The following is a 23,811-nucleotide window of genomic DNA, read 5'->3' on the forward strand; positions in this document are numbered from 1 at the left end:
TTTGAAGGATCTCGATACTTATTTCCGTCGGCGTCTTGCCCGAGGTGCAAAGAATTCTTATCTGGGAGTTGCTCCCTACTATCACAGTTTTTTATTTTTTCTTCTTAACTGTTTAGATGCTCCGTTGAAAAGCTAAAAGGTAAATGTTAAACCTGGACATTTGTTGAGCTACAACTTCCAGAGATCTGATTTGTTTCGACAAATCTAACTAAAGATGAGTCTCTGAGCATTATGTGTAGGATTGAGAATCACAGTTACGGTCCTGCTGCGTTGTTTTTGCCCTTTCTATTTTAAAAAGACCACCAACTTTGTGGATAAGCAATGAAAAACATCCGCCAAGGATTTTTAAACCTATTCTTGCAACCTGTTCTCCTGCATTATATGCTAGAGTGGCAAAACATATACCTGCAGACAAGTCAACATTTGCAGTCAGTCCACTGAATGAAACCACCTGACCGCCCTACAGCACCTGCCCAGGTTCTATTATTCCGCAGGGGTCTGATCTTATATACTCTTTGAGTGCATTTTGGTCGGTGGATCTAGCCTTGTTATTCAATGCTGATGGAGGGCACCCATCCACAAAGAGGCAGAGCTCAAAGATTGCTGGTCTAGCCATCCCTGCCAATCACTCAGGCCATAGAGACAGATGAAATCTTGTTCCTTCTCTATTGGTTCCTTTGTATCCCAGTGTTCTCCCTTTGTCCTTGAAGGCCACCAAATCCAATCGGCCGAGTGCTTGTCCTTCAGAGGAGCAGAGAGGACAGCCTTTATCCTGTTATCCCTCTGACCTTACTTAAAGGCAGTAGAGTTGGTGGGGTTGCACCATGGGAAAGAGGCCAGACAGGGACATTACAGGAAAATGGCTGCTTTCTGGCGACTTTATGGTTTATTTCCTATTGAAACTGTATGCATCCGGGTCGCGTCCTTGTGATGACTCTTAAAAGTTTGTTGTTTTGAATCCCTGAAACAGGCTTATTCTCGGTATAATTCCCTTTTGTCAAATTTAAAGGCCGAATTCTGTCTTTGATCTCCTTTACTTCCACCTCCTAACCTCCCTGCTCAACCTTTTTGCCTTCAGCTACTTTTAAAACACCTCCCTCCTTCATATTCCCTCTCACCTTTAACCAAAGCGCACCTTTACATCTCTCTTTACCCTTTCACCGCACATCTCCCCTCACCTCTGTTTGTCCTCGTGCACGGCTGACCTTTGGTGGAGAACACATTCTCACAGATTCATTTTGTACCTTTGTCTCCTCCAAAGTTTGACCCGTTAAACCGTATGAAAACGCAACACTTACGCCACCAAAAGAAGGACATTCCTTAGCAAGCAGCGACTGGCATCGGCTGTACATCGGGGGTTTCGGATTTCAGCGTAATGCGCGAAGGTCAGATCTTGTCTGGAGTTTTTCGTCGTCTTTCAGTCATCTGAAGGAAACGCATCCTCCTCTTTTAGTCAATTTAAGCAGCATATTTTGAGGATGTCATCTTGACACCCTAATTCATATTCAGCTCACACCGCATCACAGATATGAACCGAAGAATGACAGCAAAAGAAATTATCTAAAAATGCAGCGGACGTTGTTTCTTGCCCCAGAAATAATAATAATAATTAAAAAAAAAGACGTGACCAGTGCCACACTCTCTGGAAGTGTTTATAGTTTGAATGAAGTGTTGCAGCAATGCAGGAAGTCAACAACTCCACCTGATTAAGACCAAAGCAATTAAACTATAGGTGATTTGAAAAGGCATTGAAAGCACACTTGTGATCTTTCTCCCTCTTTCAAAAGAGGGAGACGGGAGGTGGGGGGTGGTAGCGGAGAGAGCAGTTCTTCATCTAAGTAGACAGAACAAGACCAAAAGAAAGAGACAGGGGAAAAAAAGATTAAGAAGGTAGATGTTGAATTAACCTGCTTGTGATTGCTCTCTGTCAGTGTGGCACCAGGGCCGGCAGTGAGAGGCAAATCGTCTGTGATGGCCCTTCCCGCTGTTCCCCCTTTGAAAGACAGAGATCAAACGCATCCTAGTCACGGGCCCTTGTAGCCCCTCGCGCCGGATTGATTGACACGCGAACGTCTCGGCTGCTGCACTGTCTTTGCATATCACTCTCTCTCTCTTCCCCTCTCTCTCCCTGTCTTCCCTTCTTTATTCAGCGTCGCACTTCGAATTAAAGCCCCTCTCAAGGATGAAAGCAGAGGTCCTTTGCAAACGAAGGAGGGAAGAGAGGGAATTAGACTCAGAAAGTGATGGAGGGGAATGATGATTAGAATTTAAAGGGGAAGAAAGAAAGAAAGAAAGGAAAAAAAGAAAGGAGTTTAGTTATGTGAGGGGGGAAAAATGTTGCTGATAGGACACTTTTTAATAAAATGGTAATGGCAATTGTCTTCCTTTACGCGATCTGCAGAGAGATACGCCCGAAAGAAGTGGAGGCGCGTTGTGTGATCTCGGCGTTAGATAGCACCGCGGCAGAGCTGGAGCTACAGGTACTTCAGACGGCTGCGACTTTGCTAAATTGCCCCGGGACTAGAACTTTCTTTCTAGTTAAAATGCTGCCAGTACGACTGCAGCAGCTTGGGGAAATGGTATATATCTTTTCTTCGCTGTCTCCCACCAGCGAGGTCAGCTGTGGTTGCCGGGCAGTGGCTTTGTTAAATCAGCCTGACGTCTTGTTGAGTCCCAAAACCTATGTTTAACACACACACACACACATACACGCACACACACATAAACACAGGTGAGATGTCGCCATTAGCTTCGTCGGCGCATCTTCATTCCACTATTTTTAATTGTGAAATATTTCCCTAATTTTCAACCAAGGTTATAATTGCGTATCTTCGGGGCACAGAGATCAAATGCTTTGTAATTAGCTAACAGCGACTGAGGATCTGCTGCTTAGTGCCTAAAAAGATAAAACAAATAAATAAATAAACTTCTTCAAGGCATTGTTGCTGCTTTATGCAGATTCTATTTTCCTTAATAATGCATGATGGATGGCTACTGTAGAGGGCTAGAGGAGGCCTGGCCTTGTAAGTGATGATCTTAATACACAGTTATAACCACAGGCAAATTCATTTGTTTGCATATATTATTCCTTATTAAACAAATCTGTAAACAAATATGGGTTTCGATGGCTTTTACTTAAGTTATGCATCTGCGTGCCTCCCCAGCTACTCGTCTTCACTCTCACCTTCTGTTCGTCATGTAATGAAACATTACTCTCATGAGTTTTACCTGCGTATCGTGTTACAGCGGCGTGTTGGATCGTGGGGGGGACAGGTGTGTATGTCATGCAAATGTGTCCTGGTATCCCAGCGCATATGACACTGTGTCGACGTTGTGAAAGAAGCCACAGACACCGGCGATAAAATCAACATCTGTTTCTAATAACAACGTGTTATATGTGACACGTTTCTACGTGGGAAAATATGTGGAGAAAGGGAAAAAAAAAAACAATGCATCACAGTTTTTTTTTTTTTTTTTTTTATTGAAAAACCTTGATAGGACATCAAGTCGTCAGCGTTGGTGATAAACCTGTGTCTTTGTGTCACCTTCCTTATGTTGCACCTGCATGATAGACATTAATGAAAAAAGTCATTCTGTTCAGTAATATGCAACATCAGAAGAACAGGGAAGAAGAATCTGATGCTGTCACGGCACTGTTTGTGTAACATTGAGCTGATACTTTAAAAAAAAAAAGAAACTGAGGATTTAAAGTTTTAATCGTAAAACCGTGAAATGTAAGATGTTTTTACCAGAAAGGGAACATGCAAACTGTGATGGAAAAAAGTTAGCCTATTTATTCTGTTCTGTTGCTTCATATCTGGCCTGAAAGTAGAGCGAATAAGGCCTCTTGTACTCACACTATGTCCGTTTTTATCTCTGTTATGTCTGTTAGTTACCCCGGCAAGCCTACATGTATAAACTTGAAGATTACTTCATGTCAGCGTGGAGGTGTTAATTGGTGAATTCCCTCATGGAGAAGCATCTTACAGCTTCATCTGGTCCTGATTAGCTCACTTTCAGCCACTGAACTGAACCCTCAACTCAACGCGTTCCTCTCCTAACCCTCGCCTATCCTTCTTTTGAACTGTTGCTCAATGTTTTATACCAGCTATTTTGCATCCGCACACTCCCCATTAAGTCTTGTTAGAAATATTACAGCTGAGAAGCAGCTGCTCGCTGCCAGCGTCCCACGAGACGTGCAGCAACGGATCTGTGCGTCTGTTTGGGGTTTAGCTAAGCGTTTTAGGGAAACTCGCACACCATCCGTTGCATGCATCTCAGAAAACCAGTACAGGGCCGGTCTGGGCCGAGCAGGCAGCAGTTCCTGCATAATGACCTGCTCCAATGAGCGTGAAAACTCCCCCAACCGGCTGCATTTATCACACATCAGCCACAACAAACGCTCTTTTGTTTCATCCTCTTCTTCCCTTCCCTTCCTCTCGGTGCCAATCCCATGTGCTTCCTCTCAGCCATTTAGTGGCCATTCACGACCAAAGACCGACACGTCTCATCCAGTCAGTATTGAGACGCTGAAGTTGTAGGATTCTTCAAATACGAAGTGATGTCTACATTGTGTTTCTGTCACCTTTACGCCATCAGACAGATTTTTATTTTTTTATTTTTTATTTTCACACGATAAATGATGAGTGGAAGGGTAGTGTCATTGTCAGACTGGGTCAAGCTCTGCCTCTGCCTGAGCCTCTGGACAAGCTCTGTGACTATCAGAAACTGTGAAGCAGATTGATGACACATGATGTATCCTCCCTGGTGTTGCAATGGCACAGTTATGTTAGGTGTGTGCTTATGTTGCACTCTTCTAAAATGTTGCAGATGGCTTATGTAGGGCACAGTGTAACCATTGCACGGTATGACAGCAGGACTAAAGAATGGAAATTGTGAGAATCTGCAACGGTTTTAAGTCTGATCACGACACTGGGAGGATAGGAAGTCGGATTCTTAGTGGCACAATTAGGGGGACGGCGATGAACTGCTTTGCAGCCACAAAAAAACATGTATAGATGAGATTTAGCAACGCGCATTTTCCTCAACTGGGTTCAGTAGTTAATGAGAAATCTTCTCCTTCTCAAGACTGTAACAACTTTTCTTGGAAAGCTACAGCACAAGTTTTTGTTTTGACGCTCTGGACCAATTCCCCGGTGTGAATTGGAGAATCACTTTTGTAAACTAGCATTTTATAGACATCCTAAAGGATTATTTTAGTTCTTTCTTTTTAATCAAAAGATAAAACGGAAAAATAGCTGCCGCGCGAACTTGAACTGACGGCGTAGGCTTTCACATGACTACGCTTCACTTAGGCGGAAACACACATAGACAAACACCTTGTGTGAGTGACATGAGGTAGGGATGCTCTCAGGCAGGGCTGCTCCCCCTGTATGGGACAGTGAATATGGGACCAGACAGGCCGCCGGCTCCTATAAAGCCTCATCCATAATTCAGTCCTCCTTCTCCCTCAATTCAGACACATTGTACACTTCCAGCTCCGGCTAACAGCTAAACCTGCCTGAGACAAGAAAGAAAGACAGAAAGAAGTAGTTATTGATGAGAAAGGTGAGCAAAAAAGAAAAGATAAAAGAGACGGGGTAAAAAAAAAGAAAAAGAAACGCTAAGGAGAGGAGGTTGAGAAACAAGGCCAGACTGCTGATTTTTCACTTGCAGCTCAGCTTGCTCCATCTTGACCTTTACTGAGTCAACACCGCTCCATAGCACCAACATGTTTTCCCTGGTCTGCACCCTCATTGGCTGAAGAGCCCTTCTTAGATCTCCACCACGACCTTTGACCCTTTCGCTGCGCTTAAGGACCCTCGTCTTCCTCCTTTCGCCTCCCTCCGTGTGTCGTCTGTTTGGTGGCTCTCCAAACGTCTCAGCATCTCTAATTAACCAACAGGCTCAACTTTCCCCAACTAAACAACCAATTACCAGCGCTTTAGCCCAGCCCAGTCCCATGTTTCCTGATACAGTGGCCTATTAGGGCCCCTTATTTCTCCCCCAGCATAATTGAATCCCCTGGCTTCTCATCAGCGGGCTAATTTAAGCCAATGTGCAGAGTTGGTAATCAGAGGGCCTGCCTATTAGACTATCAGACCCCAATTAAGTGCCCTCTTATTTCCAACATAACAAGCCACTATCACTACTGCTGTTATTGTATTTCCCTTTTTAGTGCTCTGCTTTGTTTGGGTAAATCTGTGGTCTGTTTGTAGAAGAAGAAGAAGAAGAAAAGGAAGTTAAACAGTGGAATAAAGGAGTTTCGAGGTTAAGTTTGCAGTGACACAGGTTGGGGACACTAATTAGAGTGATGCTCCCTATAGAGCAAAGATATGCCCATTTTTCTATGGCCTAAATGATGTAGCTCAGTGGTTGTGTTGTTGCTGTTAGATGAAGTTGTGCGGCAACCAAGTATTCATAGCACAGTTTTTTGATCTTTGGATGTTGGCTTTGTCCATCTTTAAATCGGATCGTTCCACTACTAGGGATCTTAGCTTGGATTTAAGTTAATAAGTACGTTTATTTTCACCCAGATTCAAGATGTTTTACCTGGGAAACCTCTTCTGGAGTACTTGTTGCGAGCACAACAGATCATACCTAAGACCCAAACGATTTGCACAGTAAACTCTAACCCTGAAGATATTATGGGAAAAATCCTGTTTCTTCTGTCAAGTCACAAACTTCGTGATAGAACCAATAAGTGAAGCATAAGAGAAATACACATCTAATCTGTTGCATTGACTTTCTTCACCACATCATTTGGGTTTACTCAGTGCAAATATCTCCAACAAATTTATATGTAGTCCAAATATCTATCTCCCACTGCCACTTGGGTCTGCCATAAACTGATGTGGCTTAATGCAGCCTTAACAAATAGATTTGAAATGGAAAAAAGTTAAGCGATGAACGCCTTCACCACCAGCACCTCTTTCTGTCCTCTCACATACGCAGAATATCTCACTTTTTTCCCTCATTTTCTTCTTCTCCCTCCCTTTTTTTTTTTTTTTTTTACATTTATTTTATTTTTTTCCTGTCCTGTCTTGGTGACTAGTGCAGTTGAGGGGAGCCAGAGTGTGAAAGGGGCCCACAGAGGGCTGATGAGGACTGTCTCACCAAAGCGTGTCTCAAGTCTGGAACTGTTTCTTTAACATTTGAGTTGGATATGTGCGCATATACTGTTTATGTGTGTGTGTGTGTGAGTATATGGTAACAAGGATTAGTCTGTGCGTGCGTCTTGAAGTCTAAGTGTGTGCGTTTTGTGTTGGTGTCGACTCCCCATAGCCTAATTAAAGGGCGAGAAAAGCCACTCACAGGGAGATTAAACCTAAAAGGGTAAATTAGTACTCAAAAGGGGTGTGGCATATTCACACATACGCACAGGCCATGAAATCTCTTCTGACACCTGTGAAAAAAAAAAAGGAAATAAGGAGTTTGGCGAGAAGGAAAAACCTTTGTGATTCTATAGCAGAGTTATGTATTATGAATTTGTTAAGTTGAGAGGCACTTCATTTGAAATTGTAGATCATAGTTTGGCACGCTTTCATTGTATGGTTTGGTTGCTTTATTAATTTACTAGTTTTAAATCGCTTTGAACTGCCAATTTGATCTAATGTCATTTCAGGTTTCCAGGACCATAATGTCTCAGAATGTCAAACATAATATAAAATCTGAGTAAGGTATTTGAATCTTATTCAGAAGAACTAAAAGTCTAAGACATTTTGTAATATGGTGTTTGCTTCGACAAATTAATATTGACATTTTTTAATAAGAATTCATTTTTGTAATTTTTTCCACATAATATACAAGAAACACAACAAATTGTCTATGTATATTAGATAATACAGTAATTCTCAAAGAATATGATATGGTTTGTTCTTAGATGGAAGACACAAATAAAAATCCAAAGAACAAATCACTAGTTTTCCAACATGGTCCCAAGATAATAAAAGACGAATCAAAATGCCAAAATGCAAAAAGTGGAGCATAAAACAAAAAACTTTAAACTTAAACATCCAAAAGCAAACAAAGCTGAAGCCAACGCAGCGTGACCTTTCTTGAAGACGTTTCACCAGAAATTCCAGACTGAACGGACATTTTGGACATGTTAGGACTGTGTTGTAAATGGATAACAAATTATATCTCAGTTCACCTTCCCTGTTCCCATCTTAAAAAACAACAGGTCAGGTCCAGTTGCCTTTGAAATCTAAAATGCATTCCCACAAATTTAATATGAAAAAACTAATTTAACAAAATACCTAAATGCTAAATACGGATTTTGATGGATACAATGTCGTTATATTGCATTGTTCCTAAACATAGTATTGCGGAATCATCAGCCAAGAAATTACAGACAGCCTAAAATATAGCCTTGTGGCACGCCACATGTAATAGCTTTAAGTTCTGATATTGACCCTTCGTTTTGTAAGTGAAGACTTAAACCAGTTTAACACTGACAATCATTTACCATGGATTTCTTTTACATTTTAAATTCAGTAATTGATACCTAAATTGTTTTGGAGAGAGTGACGTTACATGTTATGTTTTAAAACAAACCTTCATGCTGCATCATCGGTCACCCAATTTCATATAAATATCAATTCAACACCTCAGGCTGCGCTGATATCTCTTTCTAACTGTCTTTTTACTCTTTTCTCTCTACATCTGTCTCTTTCTCTGTGTGTCTTGGGGTTTGTGTGTGTTTTAGGACGTTTTACTGTTTTAGTGATGTGTTTTTGTGTGTAGAGAGTGAGTGATATGACTCGGGGCCAGAAGCTGAGCTCTGCCTTGCTATCTGTCTCTCTATCTGTTTGCCGGTCTGTCTGTTGTCTCTTCTGTGTTGTCTCCACTCTGTTTGACTGCTATCAGACAAGTGTGTTGTTTGAGAGTGTGTGCATGTATTTTTTTTTTTTTGGAAGGGGGAGGTGTGTGCACCTGTCATGTGTCAGTGTCTTTCTCCGAAGTCAGGCATCTAACGGAAATTCTCGGCTTGGCACACATGCACACACACACACACACACCATTTCACATAGAACTTCTCCATCTCCGATCTTATAGTCCTTTGCCCCAAGGACTATGTGTGTATGGTTGCACATATAAGAGATTTGGTGTGTGTGTGTGTGTGTTTTTGTGCATGAGCATACACCCTTGCATGTCTTTCCTGTTTGTTTGTGTAAGAAAATAGATCTTGGTTCTGTCACGGTGGAGCCTGCAGGCATAAGAGGCCTTAACGGATGTCTCTCTCAGAGAAACACACACGTACATAAAAACACACACACTTTTCACCCACATGCACAAACACACACTCACACGTACAGGTCTCAGACCCCCTCTGCCTCCTGGACTTGCGGTGAGGAATACAGATTCAGGCTCCTCTTTAGATAGTGATCAGCTTTGCCGTGGCTTCAGAAATGCTATCTTTACCGGGCGGCTGAATTGATAATACTCCCCCCTACGCATTTTATTACAAAGGCCCAGTTTGTAAAAAGGTAATCATTTACTGTTGCTACTATCTCCCCTGAGCCATACATCTTCTGTCTTCACAGGACAAAGTTCTCCCGCTGCTACCGATGCTGTTTTTTTGTGTGTGTGTGTGTGTGTGTGTGTTTTTTTTCCACTTTGCCAGTGGGTTTGCAGACGGCTACTTTTAGGTTTATCACCGTCTGTTGCCTAGAGTTTTACACGTTTAACAAACCACCTGGAAGAATTACATGTTTTGGTTATATGTATGTATTCTGTGTAGTTTTGCATGGGCACTCGGTGTTTATATATGCATGTGCGTGTATAGGGGGTAGAAAGGCTGAAAATGACAGTGAATGAAGGACTAATCCCTTTGGGCACATTGCGGAATCCAATACCAAGTACCAAAATCTCATCATTTCAATTATCATATTTATCATATTTATTCATTTTCTCCCAGCCAGGCTTAATGCTGTCTCTCTCTTCTGCTCCCTCTCTCTCTCCCCGCTGCTTTCTCTGTACATTAATCTATTTTTTCCTCCATTGCTCTTTCCACTGGCGACATGTGAGCCTGCCAGTCACGATGACTGACAGCACTCAAGTGGCCTACGGAAAAGCAGCTCATTTTTTCTTTCTCTTTTTTCCTTTTTTTTGGTCCGACATTGTGCCGGTGATGCCGGGGCCTTATCAGGAAACCCAATTTATTGCCGTTTCTCTGGGCGAAAGGGGTTGCCACTCACATTGATTGACAGCTCTCAGATTTGCAGGCTGCAGTGTAGGGATTTCCTTTAAGTTGTTATGTTTTCTTTTCTTCTTTTTTTTTTTTTTTTTACTCCCCCCGTACTGTCGGGGATTATTCTATCGCACACGGACGTGGAGACACATTTTACACACGTACACAAAGGCATTGCAGATAGATCAGCTGCGCTCGCTCTTCTCGAGACCGTCGTTTTTCGCCCTGACCTTGGCGGTAATTTTGACTGACGGACGGCACTCTGCGGTCCTGCCTGCCGCACAGCGGGTCAAGTCCAGCGTTGTGAACAGCTTTGTTTGGGTAATTGTTTTATTCTTGAGGGAGAAACTAAGGGTAAAGAAAATAAACTCACTTGATTCATGTAGGGATTGGTATTTCTCTTGTGCCGTCTTTGTGTGTTCAAGTGCAAAAACATGTTTGTTTTCACAGCTCGGAACATTTCATGTGGGAACGTGAGCAGATGTATGAATTTATGTTTTCTGCGTACATGCGTTCATACATGTGAAGGTCTATGCCTGTCACCATGCCTGAGTTTTTTTTGCATGTAAGCAAGAGATGGCTCAGTCACAGTGTGTGTGTGTGTGTGTGTGTCAGCTCCCATAATGTTTGCGTTTGTGTGTGTCAAGTATGACCTCCGAATCCTAAGGCTTATCGTGGCGGTGTTCCACATTATTGATAGCGAGCGGAGATATCGACAGGCCAAGCGCCGGCAGCTTCCAGCAGCGCCGGCAAGCGGGATGGGACTTTGATATGACATATTGTGCGTCTCAGCACAAGCCATAAATAATTCTGACACGTTTTTGTATGCATGGGAAAGTCCTTGATTCAGCCTCCCATAAAAATAAACTTCTATTATGGAAGGTATTTGTCAAGTGGGTGCGTGATGGATGGCCCGGCGTTTACCCCATGGCAGGACGATGGGTTATGGATGCCCGCCGCCCCTTGCCGGGGGAGGAGTCGCACCCAGCAACGCTGACACCAGAGTAATTACTGCCCTCCTCGCCACGGCAACGGAGGGAGGGAAGTGGAGGAGGGATGAGGGCAGAGAGTTTGGAGGGGTAGGGGGGTTCTTTATACACACACCTGCACCTCTCTCCAACCCTCCCTCCATGCTGTCCTGTAACGGCATAAAATGAAAAGCTGGGAAGGGCTCTGATGATTGGTCACAGGCGGATGGATGGACGGACAGATAAAGGGGTGAATAATTACATTTGTATAGTGATTCACTGACTGATTGCCTTAAAGGGAGACAGCCTCCATTATTTCCCACAAAGACGTCATATTTTTTTGCACATCAATATGCTCCCACATTAGTTCTGACCTCTTGAATCTTGATTACTGTACGCAAATGAGCCTTCGGTGGCGGTCATGAATACTGGTCCCGATCCTACGACGTGGGCAGGTTTACTGTCTCGTCACATTTGTCATAAATCAACCACCTCCTACTTCGATCAGGGTTTTTAATTGCTTTTCTCCGTGTTACAAGTGATTAGTTGATTAAGCTATGAATCATTCTCTAGAAGGCAAATAGCTTTTTTGTTGTTGAATCCATGCTGGGGAGTTAGAAGAACTGATAACTAGACTAAAAATAAGTAACCTAGAGCAAGAAAAATAATTGTGGCAACTGGGTTTAAATAATTTTTCCAAATAAAGGTTGTGTAGCTGGGTGCATAAAGTATCGTATGTAGGACAAACATGTCTATTCCCATGCATTCTCATGTTAGTACACTTATGAATATGTACCGGTATTTGCGTGTGCTAATGAGCACATGTGTGCATGTTTGTATGTTAATCTTTTGGGCCCAGCAGCCAGATTGAGCCATGGCTAGGGTGCCATCTGAAGAGGAGGAGGAAGGTAGGCGTGGGGCGAGGGATGTTTGCTCTCCTAACCGCCGTTACCCCACTACCCGCGTGGGCGTGCAGGTGGGGCGGGCGGTCAGGGTGGGGGGCACAGTGGCAGCCAGTCAGTGGGAGTGACACCTGTTCACCGCTCCCCAGCCCTTTATCCTTACAGCTGCTTCACTTCCTCTGCCTCAGCCTTTCCCTGCCTTCCGTCTTCGTCGCCTTCCCGCTCCTCCTCCTTAGCAGGCAGAGTGGAGGGGAAGGGGAGGGGAGAGGAGGGGAGGGGAGGCTCGTCGCAGCAGGCTGGGGAGCAGCGAGTAGGACCGGTCCAGATGTTGTTACAAGTGAAGAAGGAGGAGGGTTTTGTCAGGACGCAAACACAAACTCAGACAATTACTGTAACATCAGCAGATTGCCTCGGTGCCACTAAGGCTGCTGTTAAGTGAGATGACTGGAACAAGATGCTGTGTTTAAGCCACACACACACAGTCTCCGAAAACAGGTAAACAGGTAAACAGGACCTCGGATTGTTATTTTTTGAATAATGCTAGGAATTTTTCCAAATTTCAGATAAAATAGTACATTTAAACCGTTAAATAAGTTGTAGTTAGAATTGTGTTGGCCTAAAACTGATCCTCAAGCCAATCAGTGGATTTAGACCATCAAAGACACTAGAAACACACTTTTTTAACCTTCAGGCTTCTGCAACCTTTTCTGCAAACACTGTGCTCTAACCCCATCTGATGATAATTGCAATGCAAACGTTCAGCGATAAAGAAAAATTTGTTAAAGATTTTTGTTTTGTTTTGTTTCTCCTCAAAAAGCCCTTCATGCAGCCTTAATTATTTTTATTATTTTTTACGTTGTGTGCAAAGCTAAATAGCTAGTAACCCATTTCACATGATAACCCCCCACAACACCCCTTGCATGCAAATGTAGTCAGTATTAAGAAAACGCTTGTTTGCATGGAATGAGCCTTGCTTAACCTGGTAACCCTCTCCCAAGGTCCAGATAGATGGACTGAAGCTGCTGTCGGCTGCTACAGATTGGGGGTCAGGGAGAGGAACAGGCCTCGGTCAATAGGCTTAGAAGACCATCAGGGACTATTGATTGTGGCGGACAGTGAGGCCAGCTCTGCACTAATTGTTTCTTTACTAGCCTGTGGCAAAGACAACAGTCACGGGCAGACACTCATGAATCTTACATCTGTTTTGTTGCGAAAGCACCGGGAGTTAATAGCCTTTGATTACTGAGGGGTTTGTGTGTGTGTGTGTGTGTTTGTGTAGGTGTGTAGATGCGGGTGAAGCACATGTTAGAATGTGTGTGCGTATGCACGAGAGAAAATCCTGGATTTGGAAAAATAAATAACGAATGTACAATATATTAAACATTAATTCTGAGTGTGATTAGCGGCTTCGGTGTTACTTGTTTGTGCATTTTTAATTTTTTATCCTTTGTTTCGTGGAAGCGCAGTACCAGAGCCAGTAACATAGGAAGTGTTTAGATTTTAACAACTGACACCATCGGTTGTAACGCTGTCAATATTAGTCAAGGGCAGTTTGTGTACCATTGAGGGAAGTGCGATGCTGTGAAACGCACATATATGAATTGGTAGTGACCGTGTTATTGTCCTTGTGGTTATTAAGAAGAACTAGATACCGGGTTTAAAGATTGCTCTGGTCATACCAAGCCTCAGCAGTCCTCCTTGGACTCACAGGTTTTTTGGTAATATTCACGCAACAACTTCCGGTGCTGAAAGACGTGTAGTCAAACTGGAACTGCAGTTCCTCAAATGGCCGCCTGAGTCAGACTCCAAAAGTCTTCCAGTTCCCGTAGATCTCCGTGTTAAAATGCTCAAACTGAAATAAATGTTAACAGCCTTTGGGTCTCTGTAGTCATCTTACCCATTCAGAACCACTGTACAGGTGCATCATTTTCATATATTGCACCAACCGGACGTTGTCTCAGTTCCACCTCTTTGCCCATTTTTGAATGAAGCAGGAGTCATGCATTGCTAAGACGGCCACCACACTGAGCTTCAAAACAGCTCCTAAAGAACCTGTGTCATTAGGGAGGGTATGTCTAGCTTCATATCCCGTCCATGATCCTGTTGTACATGCAAAACTCTTCTTCCACTTAAGACCAGTTGAGAGCGTCCGAGACTTTCCCTAGCAAAGCAAATTGAATTCCTGTTAGCTTTTTCTAAATGTAAAACTGAACGTTATATAATATGCTGGTAATGAGCAGGTCATTAGGAGTAGTAGTAAGTGCTTTATCAGAAATCATCTTTCCGCACACCAGTCTGAGTCACTAACATTAAATATAGTCTCCTATTCAGTTGGCAGTTTAAATTATTTCAGCAGTGTTTACCTTGGCTCACCGTTCACTCTATACAAATAGTGTTATTCTGGTCACCCACACGCCCTCCCTGCTTGATATCTGTCCAGCAAGTATCAGTTTTACCGCCGTTGTAGATCTTGTCCGGGTTTCAGAGGGCAGTGTCCCGTACAGGAGCCCTATCTGCTATTCTAACCCCGCCGCAGTGGCCGAGCCGAATACAACTGCGTGCGGCTTGTTTATTGCACACAGCAGCAGAGTTTGTTTGTGGCCGGCTGTCAGAGCGACCGGCCTGTTGTGATGAAAGACACTTGGACCTTCCCATCCATTTCACATTTGCTCCAATCAATTATTCAACAGGACAGCCAATTAAAAATGAGGGAGAGCGGTCAGGGCCTCGCCCCCCAAAGGCCGCCACTAGACAACTCTCTCCGTGAATAATTGGTGCAATTAATTTAGCATTGAGCAATAAAGGAGTTCTCACTCTCCTCTCTGCCTCTCTCTCTCTCTCTCTCTCTCCCTATATACCGCAGAACCTCTCAACACACCAGTCATTACAGACACACATCACAACAACACACACACACACTGCGGTAGTAATAATAGTAGACCATTCAGGAACTATTGTACAATGTTCAAGGATGCAGGTGAGGCCAGAGCTTCCAGTCGCTATTTGCCCTCCTTTTCTTTTTCTTTTTTTTTTTTTTTACTGAAAGCAGCAGTTAATCACTGCACGTAATGCAACACTGCATTAAATAAAGCACATTTTAGCAAGAATCAAAAGCCATAAAGCTGAAAAGATGACATATGTTTTATGATATTGGTGGATATTTGCTGTATAAGCCTTATCTCAATCGTGATTTCCCAGCTGCTGCGTATCAATATGAAATGTACACAAAATAAAAACCCAGCTGTGCCCTCTGGGACACACTCACACACGTACACACAAGCGCAACTGTGCAACACACAGCAGGGAAGAATCTAAGCTAAAATTGGCGAACCTTGGTCAGATCGTAAATTATTGCCATACAAAGGAATTATTCCATTTGCTTGATTCTATACATTTCTCGCTCTTGCCGTCTCTTATCTGCAATTATGGTTAATTTGCTGCTGCCCTGGCGGAGTGGTGCCTGCGCCAGTAATGGCACCTACACACACACACACACACACACACACACAGTAATAAGAACACTCAGGAGGAGGGTAATAGTGACAGCTAAATTCCACAACAGCTTTGATTTATTCAATCACAACAGAAGTATTATGATGCACCCTCCTCACCCTTCCCTTCCCCTCCTTTTTGCCCCCCCCAACCCCTCCTCCTCCATCACCCTCTCTTTATTGATCAATCTCCAACTCCCAGTATTGCCCCCCACCCCCTCCACACACACACACATACACTGCCCACCTCCACGAAACAACCCCCTCCACCCACCTCTTTTGATAGCCAGATTGACAGTTGAGTAATTTCACTGTCAGTGCTGACTGACGCATGGTAATGGGAAGACGTTTCAGGGCGGCATTACAACACAAAATAATTTCCAATTTACCGCTCATCAAAAGCACTCTCAAAAAAAAAAAAAAAAAGAAAAAAGAAAAAGAAAAGAGAAAGCAAAGAAGGGATCGGCGGAGAGAGAGAAAGAGAGGATGGGGGGAGGAGGTGAGGAGAAACACAACAGTGGATTTATGGCTTCAATTACTGATATTTCACATTTAGTTTAAAGCGACATGTTTTTGTAATGTGACAGGCTTCACTGGATTTGAAAACCTCTTCAGACCTCTCCACTCTCCTCTTCTTGTCCCCCCCCCTTCTCTCTCTCTCTCTCTCTCTCCCTCCTTGCCGTAGAGATAATGAAAGGGCGATGGGAGTGGTGGTGGTGGCGGTGTTGGGGGGAGTCGGAGGTTGAGGAAGAGAGTGATAGCTGTGACTCCTGAGCCTCTTTAGAAGGCAGAGGAGGGAAGAAGATGACGCCTTAAGCTTTGATACACTAGATGGATTTGCGAGCGACTCACCCGGTCATTCACTGAGTGGGCCTCAATCTCTACCCCACCCGTCACTGTCTGGATTTACAATGGTAACCCACTCATCACTGATGGACTTAAACTTTCCAATAGTTATCATTGGTGGGGTTTAATTGTTTTAACGTACCTTCCTGCTGATTGCTTGTGAGATGAATGGCTCTTGTTTTTGTGCAGATGCATGGCACAAACATTCAATTAAACTATTTAAGTATTCCTCAGGTGTGTTCCACCATGCTAGATTGTAAGTGTTGGCTGAGATACACCGATCAGCCACAACATTAAAACTACTGACAGGAGAAGTAAATAACATTGACCATCTTGTGACATGTGGACGTTACTTAGACATGTACCACCCACCTAGACCAGACCAGGCACTCCCCCCAGCAGGATGTAGCCTGACACAGGCACACACATTAAAACAGTTTAGGAACAGCTCGAAAAAAACATGAGAAACAGCACAAGGTGTTGACCTGGCCTCCAAATTCACTAGATCCCAAACTGATCAAGTATCTGTGGGATGCACTCGAAGTTACAACGCAAGTTACATCTGGTCCATACAGGTAATCCTGTTTTCAGCTGCCATGTGAACGCTGCGTTTCTGTCTGTCTTCTTCCATTCAGCAGCTCGTCAGTGTTTCTCTCCCAGCTAACTCTGCTCCTGCTCTCAGCCGCCTAGCCTTATGCTTTGTGCATTGCCTGCATTAATATGGGTACAGTACGCTTGTGCATATCGCAACCTGCCCTCCGCCCAGCTGTTAGTCGTGTCACAGCTGAGATTGATAAGTTGATGCTAAAAGCTCTTTGTTTGAGAAGCCTCCTGGAGTGAGAGGAAAACACCACCTGCTTGCAACAGCACTATGAGGACACACACACACAGACGTGCATACTGTATACAGACACACACTCAGCAACATTCGACAGTGCAATTTAAATATAACAGCAAACCACAATTTTCATAGCAGGATATTATTACCTTCAACAGCTATTGATTTAAACCGCTGTTGTAGGTGATATATATATAGATGTAGATGATGAAACATGTAAAATGTCATATATATTATAAATATATTACATATATGTGCAAAGAAAAAGTGGTAAATTGAATTCAAACATATATGGGCTCATTTTGTTTTTGAGACATTTATCGCCACTAATCTGAAATAAACACTGTTAAATGATTATTACCTGTTTATCGAGGTACAAGGAGGCAGTGTGTAACAGACTCTCATTTACATTAATTATACAGCACCTGACAAACAAGCTAATCTAAAGCTTTCTTTCATGTTGCATTATACATGCAGATGATGGCTCGGTGACAAAGGAAGAGAACATATCTGTACAGATAAGGTTAAGTAAATGTGCAAGAGACAGTTAGCTGATATATTTGTCAGCGTGCATGCCTCTGTTACTGTTGCTGCATTTTTCCTTTTCCTTTTATCAATGCAGGTGCTTAACCGCCATCAACTAAACAAGCAAAGTTTCTCCGGGATAGCACCGCTGACACAGAGGCATGTAAATAAAGACAGTCAGTGATTAATAATACTTAAAGGCGTGGTCTTTAGGAGTGCTGATAGTTAGTTCTTAAACTGAACTGACCCCAGAAAAATCCCATCCAATTTAAACTTAATTTTAAGAGAAAGACAAATGAGCAAGCAAGACTTGCTTAGATCATCCAGCACTTTCTTATAAGGTTAGTTCGTCAATAAATCATATTTTGTTTATCAGACCTTTAAATTTTCTTAAGCTTGTTGTATACGCCGCGAGAAGCGAGAAATTTGTTCTTACTCCAAGGCTGCAAGAACAAGAAAAAAGTTAATTCTGGCCAGGTCATTTGTACTTCACAAGAAACTCAAGTGACAAACTCAGGGGAAGTCCTCATAGGGCCCTCCCGCTGCAGGGGGTCACAAAATAGTTGCCGGACACGAGAAAAAAGTTCTGCCCGTTGATGTGTCCAGAAAAGGCTGCGAGAACAAATTTCTCACTTCTCAGGGAGTATGTAACAGCCTTTACTTCTGGTGAGTAGAGCTAGTGTCCTAACAGGGTTTATTTAATACCTCCAGGGAAAGTCAAACTTACCAGTTAGGGAACGAGAATACACAAAAGTATGGTGTTTAAGCTCAAACAAGGTTGATATTGCTCTAGCTCTTGCATTGCTAGCAGTGATATGCATCGTGTGGCCACATTAGAGGGTATATGTCGCCCCTCAGTTCTCAGTTGCCACTTCGACATATCAACAGACAACACACAAAGTCATATAAGGACAGGGTCGCTTGTCAGTCTTGTTCACGTGTGATGCACCTAGCAGCTGTTACTGTATGTTTAGGGAGCTTCATATGTCTGTGAATATGAGTCAGAGTGTGTGTGCATGTTGATGCCATATGTCTCTTTCCCCAGATAAAGCTTCATATCTGCTCCAGAAAACGAAGGAACAGAGCCAAAAGACTAACAGTTGCCCGCTGTACACTGCCGTCAACACACTCAACATTTACCCAAGCACTAAGTAACAGAGGAAAACAAGATACCTACCAATGAGGGATATGGCTTAAAAAAAAAAAGGAAAGCAAAAAAAAAAAAAAATTGTAGAAAGGTTTTTATGCATGCATGTGTGATCCCGTGTGGTTTTTCTAGTTCTGGACCGTGACACTTTATCCGTCCTCTATTAGAATCCCTGAATCCAAACTTGTGGTATTCAATCATTTTGATTAAAAGCCGCGGTCTCTAACAGAAGTGCTGGGAGTGGAGCTGCACGGCGGCCTGCCACGTTTGAGAATTCATATATTTTCATAAACTTTTAACAATGTCAATGAGACACGTCTTCAATCTTTGGCTGCGCGACGGCGGGGCATTCAATCTTTCTTTAGCTTTTCGACAGAAAATTTGAATACGAGTGCAGTGTTATTAATGTGACAGTTCACATGGGGGGCTTCACGGGGGGATTTGTGAGGGTTTATTTTTTTTTTATTAGTTTTGGAGACACTTGAAGCATAGAGAGAAGGAAGGGGAAGAAGCACGCTCTGTTAGGTCAAACACAGCTGGAGGGGCCTTCTCTGCAATCCCAGCTAGCGGTGACGTTAACATTTTAATTTTGCACGCCCAATTAACAAAACTAACTAACCAGAGACATTAATTTGTGCCACAGTTTCTACTGTATATGAGAGAATGGAATACATTTTTGTCCTGTTGTGAATCTCTTTATTTATGTATCATTTTGGTGTGTAACCCCTTACTCTCCTCAATTTTCTATTTGAATTGCAGTCAAATCAATATTGCTCTAATGCTGATTTATTCAGAGAATACATATCTCTGCCCTGGCTCTTTTTTAAGTGGTGGGTCGAGGGATTTATCAGTATATTTGTGCAATCAAGAAGACTGATTTTGCCACCTGAGGAGGTTAGTTTAATCCAAATATTAATCAGGATTTATTTTTTTTGTTCCTTTTTGAATTAATTCTGATGTTCAGGTTTACTTGAAAGTGACCCCCGTGAGTGATTAAAGCAGGATGACTTTGAGTGTATCGCATTTGGATTGATAGGAGGTTAAATTTAGCCTGATGCTGTACAGCGCATCTGATTGCCCTTGATGCCGTGAGGAGCAAAGCCTGGCTAATATGAAATGGTTCGTCAATGCCAGATCAATGTGTGCGTCTTAAAAGAACGCTCGCTGGCTACACAATCCATAATAGTAGGTTGGATGGAGCGGCCCAGCACTGTATTGAGTGTCTGTTGTCTTTGACACATCTTTGGTGTCATGGGTGGTGCCACGGAGGCGCCTCAGAAACACGCCAGTCCCCATTCATATAGCTTTTATTACCATTCTCTGGTTACACTCCGCGATAACACGGAGCATTTTATCACCATTAACTTCACCGGTGTAGATATCCATCTGTCAATATGCAAAGTCTGTCTATTGACCATGCTCATATTTATGGGTCGCCCATGCATTTGTGTTGTTGCATGTGTCTTTGTTCGTACATGGTGTATACATGGGATGCAATTAAGATTTCAAAAAACCTGACGCATAATATCAACCGTGCTCTGAGACACTGGTTAACTTTTATTTTATAATGCATACACAGATAGGTTGAGTTGAACTAAATTACAAAAAAGCATATTTCTCTCTTACTTGTGGGGCAGCTGGGAGAAAACAATTATTTTTTTTCTGTCGATGAGTCTATTGATTATTGTTCGATTAACCTATTAGCTGTTTTCCAAGTAGTCAATGAATCCTCTGGTTTACCACTAAATAATAAACAGAACTTTCCCGATATCTATGAATGAAGAACATATGTCAAACTTTAAATTTTACCTAAAAATACTATTACTAAAAGTTCACATGTTTACTATATCATGTCATTAATTAGCAAATCTAGCAAATCTATTTATAGAAATCTGCACAGTTTAGTTTTATAGGTTTACATGTGCATAAACCGCTTGCAACGTGCAAATGCACTGGTAAGCAATGTTGCTATGCTAGCCATTAGCATCTGCGCTTGGTAGTCTTTGTTGAGTTCTTCTCACTGTCATAGTCCAAATGATGAGGATGTTGTCAAGGCATTTCAGGAACAGGAAGCCAGCAGATCTTCTTTGTTGAGGTTGCTTGCACAGCTTCAAAGTATTCCACACAAATCAACCTATTTACATAGTCAAGGTGTTGCAACCCTCGGTACAATATAATATATCTGTGTTGCACCAACTTTTTAGCCCTCTCTCTCAAAGTATTTCTGCAAAATTAATGGTTTGCAGACAGTTACGTGATCAGAGTACAAATACAATTGGTCTTTTGAATAAACTCACCGTCCAGCTGGCAACCTAGTTAACAAGTTTTGTAGTTTGCAACCAGCAGTAGAAAGCACAAACAAGCGAGCTCACAGGCACTGTGCAGAGAGCAAAAGAAAAGTTGACTGAGCAGGTGTCAAAAAGAAGTGCTCCCTGGATCCAAGGGCATATCAGGAAAAGAGAGATTAGACTTTGGTGCTACTTTCCGATCAATAAGCCAGTTCAGTGATTATTAAATTTTGAAGTAAACCAATTTAATGCTGTAAGCGTTCACCTCCAGTTAATTGCAGTGGAGGCGAAAATCTCAAAGATGGATATCTCAGAGCCTAAACTATATGACAAATCTCATTATAGAAATGTGAAGGGATGTTGTTTGTAATTTGGGGCTAGCAGACCCTCTGTGTGAACAAGTAAACTGCAATGTTCCAGTCATAATAGAAGATTCTCCTATTTTTGTCACGAGGCCAAGATGAACCGAACACATTCGTCTGGGCCTTCTGTTTATTTTCACCTGCACCTGAGCGTTACATTAATTTTTTTCTTTTCTTCGTAGAGTGTTTTGTGCATGTTTCACTGAGTTGCACACGGCTTGTGTAATGTTTCCTCCTTTGACTTGCGGACCCTCCCTTGCTCTGAGCTGAGTTTTCTCCCAGCCTCGGCTGCGTCTCACTGGCCCGTTGTCAGGAGAATGGATGGAGTCCGTCCCCCCCAGTGAAAACCTGGCCAGACACCGAGTGCTAACCCACTGGATAACAGATAGACACAGACACCCCACATCCCTTTTGGGGATTTGAAACGGGAAGGAGGGGTGGGGGGTGTTCGGGAGTCTGTCTGTGTGTGTTGTGTCTGTGCGTATGCGTGTGTGTGTGTGTGTGTGTGTTCCAAGAGCAATCCCGTGGTCGTTTGTAACCCTGGCACTCTCATAGCACCTGCTGCCCAACCCAGGCAGCCTAGTAATGATGCAGACTGATGATGTTAATAAGAAGAGGTGCCCCCCTCGGCTACGCGGCTCAGGTAGGACGCACGTGCCCACTTATCCACGCGCGCATACACAGGTATACACGGAAAAAAGGTGCATACGTGAGCCAAATGTACGTTTAAAAATTTTCCCAACATTAATTCTGGCACACGCAAGATGCATTACACGCACGGTTCTTCGGGAAGCTTCTGTTTCGATTGTTTAAGGCGGGAGCGGAGGAACACTGCCTCCCTATCTGTGCAGAGATACAGAAATAATAATGGAAATAAAAATGTGTTGGTGCGTGCGTTAGAAATCTTTCCGCTGGAAGGAAGAAAAGGGAATTATCACATATAGTGATGTCGTCATGCATGTAGCAATACTCTGTCTCTTTTTATTTAAGAGATAACCATCAGTAATTGGTGGTTGATGTACGGTTCCCGGTCCGCACCCGCTATAGGTACATTCATATATACAACCGTTCCCTTTTTAATCTGTGTGTGCGCCGTGGTTTCACAGGATTGGTATGTTTGTTTGTGGTCTCGGGAGCTTAATCTTGTCTCTCAGTCACGATGGTACTGTGCGGTAAAAGATTTCTGGAACCTGCCTGGTACAGGTTGCTAGTTACTTTATGTCTCCCTCTGCGGTGTCTTTGTTTTTGTTTGGTTTCGTTTTTTCTTTTTTCTTTTTTTTCCTTTTACCTCACAATCCGGAAGAAATTGATGGAGCCGCTGTGTTTATTCCGGCAATGTCAGCATAGCGCATACACACTTTCACTCTCTCTCATTCTCCTCCTCTTCCTCCATCTCTCTCTCCCTCTCCCTCTCTCTCTCCTTCTCCCTCACGAGGTAAACATATTTTTGCGGAAAAGCTGACGGAGAGCTTGTTTTAACAACCTCAAGGTCAGCAAGTCAAAGCCTGCAGTCGTCACGCCACCCTCGCTGCGCGTCGGTGGCCTCTATGCGTGTGTGTGTGTGTGTGTGTGTGTGTTACAACAGTATGGCATCTCCATGGCAGATTTATACCTCACTGTGCTCCTTCAATAATTCAATAACAGTGCCTGTGTCTCCTCCCCAGCTTTCAGTGTCATTATAGAACAGGGCTAAATGCCACCAAGCCCGGTCCGTCTCTCCATCGGTGTATCTTTACTGCAGAGCCAAGGCACACACACACACACACACGCGGCGTGCCCACACACAAACACACATTCTGGTGCGCTCCCTGTTGCCCCACTTTCAGGCGAGCTCCCACAGCTTAGCAGGCTGTCTCCTGTTGCAAACATTGCTAAAAGCCTGCTATATTTGTCATATTAGCAAGCCTGCTAATTTCCAGTCACAACATGGTAATTTTTGATCGGAATCGCCTCTTGCTTGCTTACTTACTACTTCTGCAGTGACGGCGATTGCGTTCAGCCGCGACGAGCATAAAAATCAGTCACTTCCTCAGCTCCCTCACCTCTTTTATGGCCTGTCGATGCCTCCTCCCTGCGGTGTGAGGCTGTTTTAACCCTCCTGACCTGTCTCCTAGCCCTGCTTAGCTCTGTTCTGGACATCCGTGACTCCTCTGGTATTACGAAGCTCCTTCAATCTCTCCCATCGATCCAGCTCCCCCTCTGTTGCTATGTGCTTCAACCTCTCTCTGACCCGTCTTCTACTGCCTCATAGT

General features: G+C 43.2%; 1 protein-coding gene across 2 annotated transcripts in view; it reads left to right on the forward strand.

Moving 5' to 3' along the window:
* Positions 1–23,811, forward strand: part of znf407 (zinc finger protein 407) — a 147,226-nt gene that overhangs the window by 105,349 nt on the left and 18,066 nt on the right. The gene's annotated exons all lie outside the window — the stretch shown is intronic.

The sequence above is a fragment of the Chelon labrosus genome (assembly GCF_963514085.1).
Source record: "Chelon labrosus genome assembly, chromosome: 12".
NCBI lineage: Eukaryota > Metazoa > Chordata > Actinopteri > Mugiliformes > Mugilidae > Chelon > Chelon labrosus.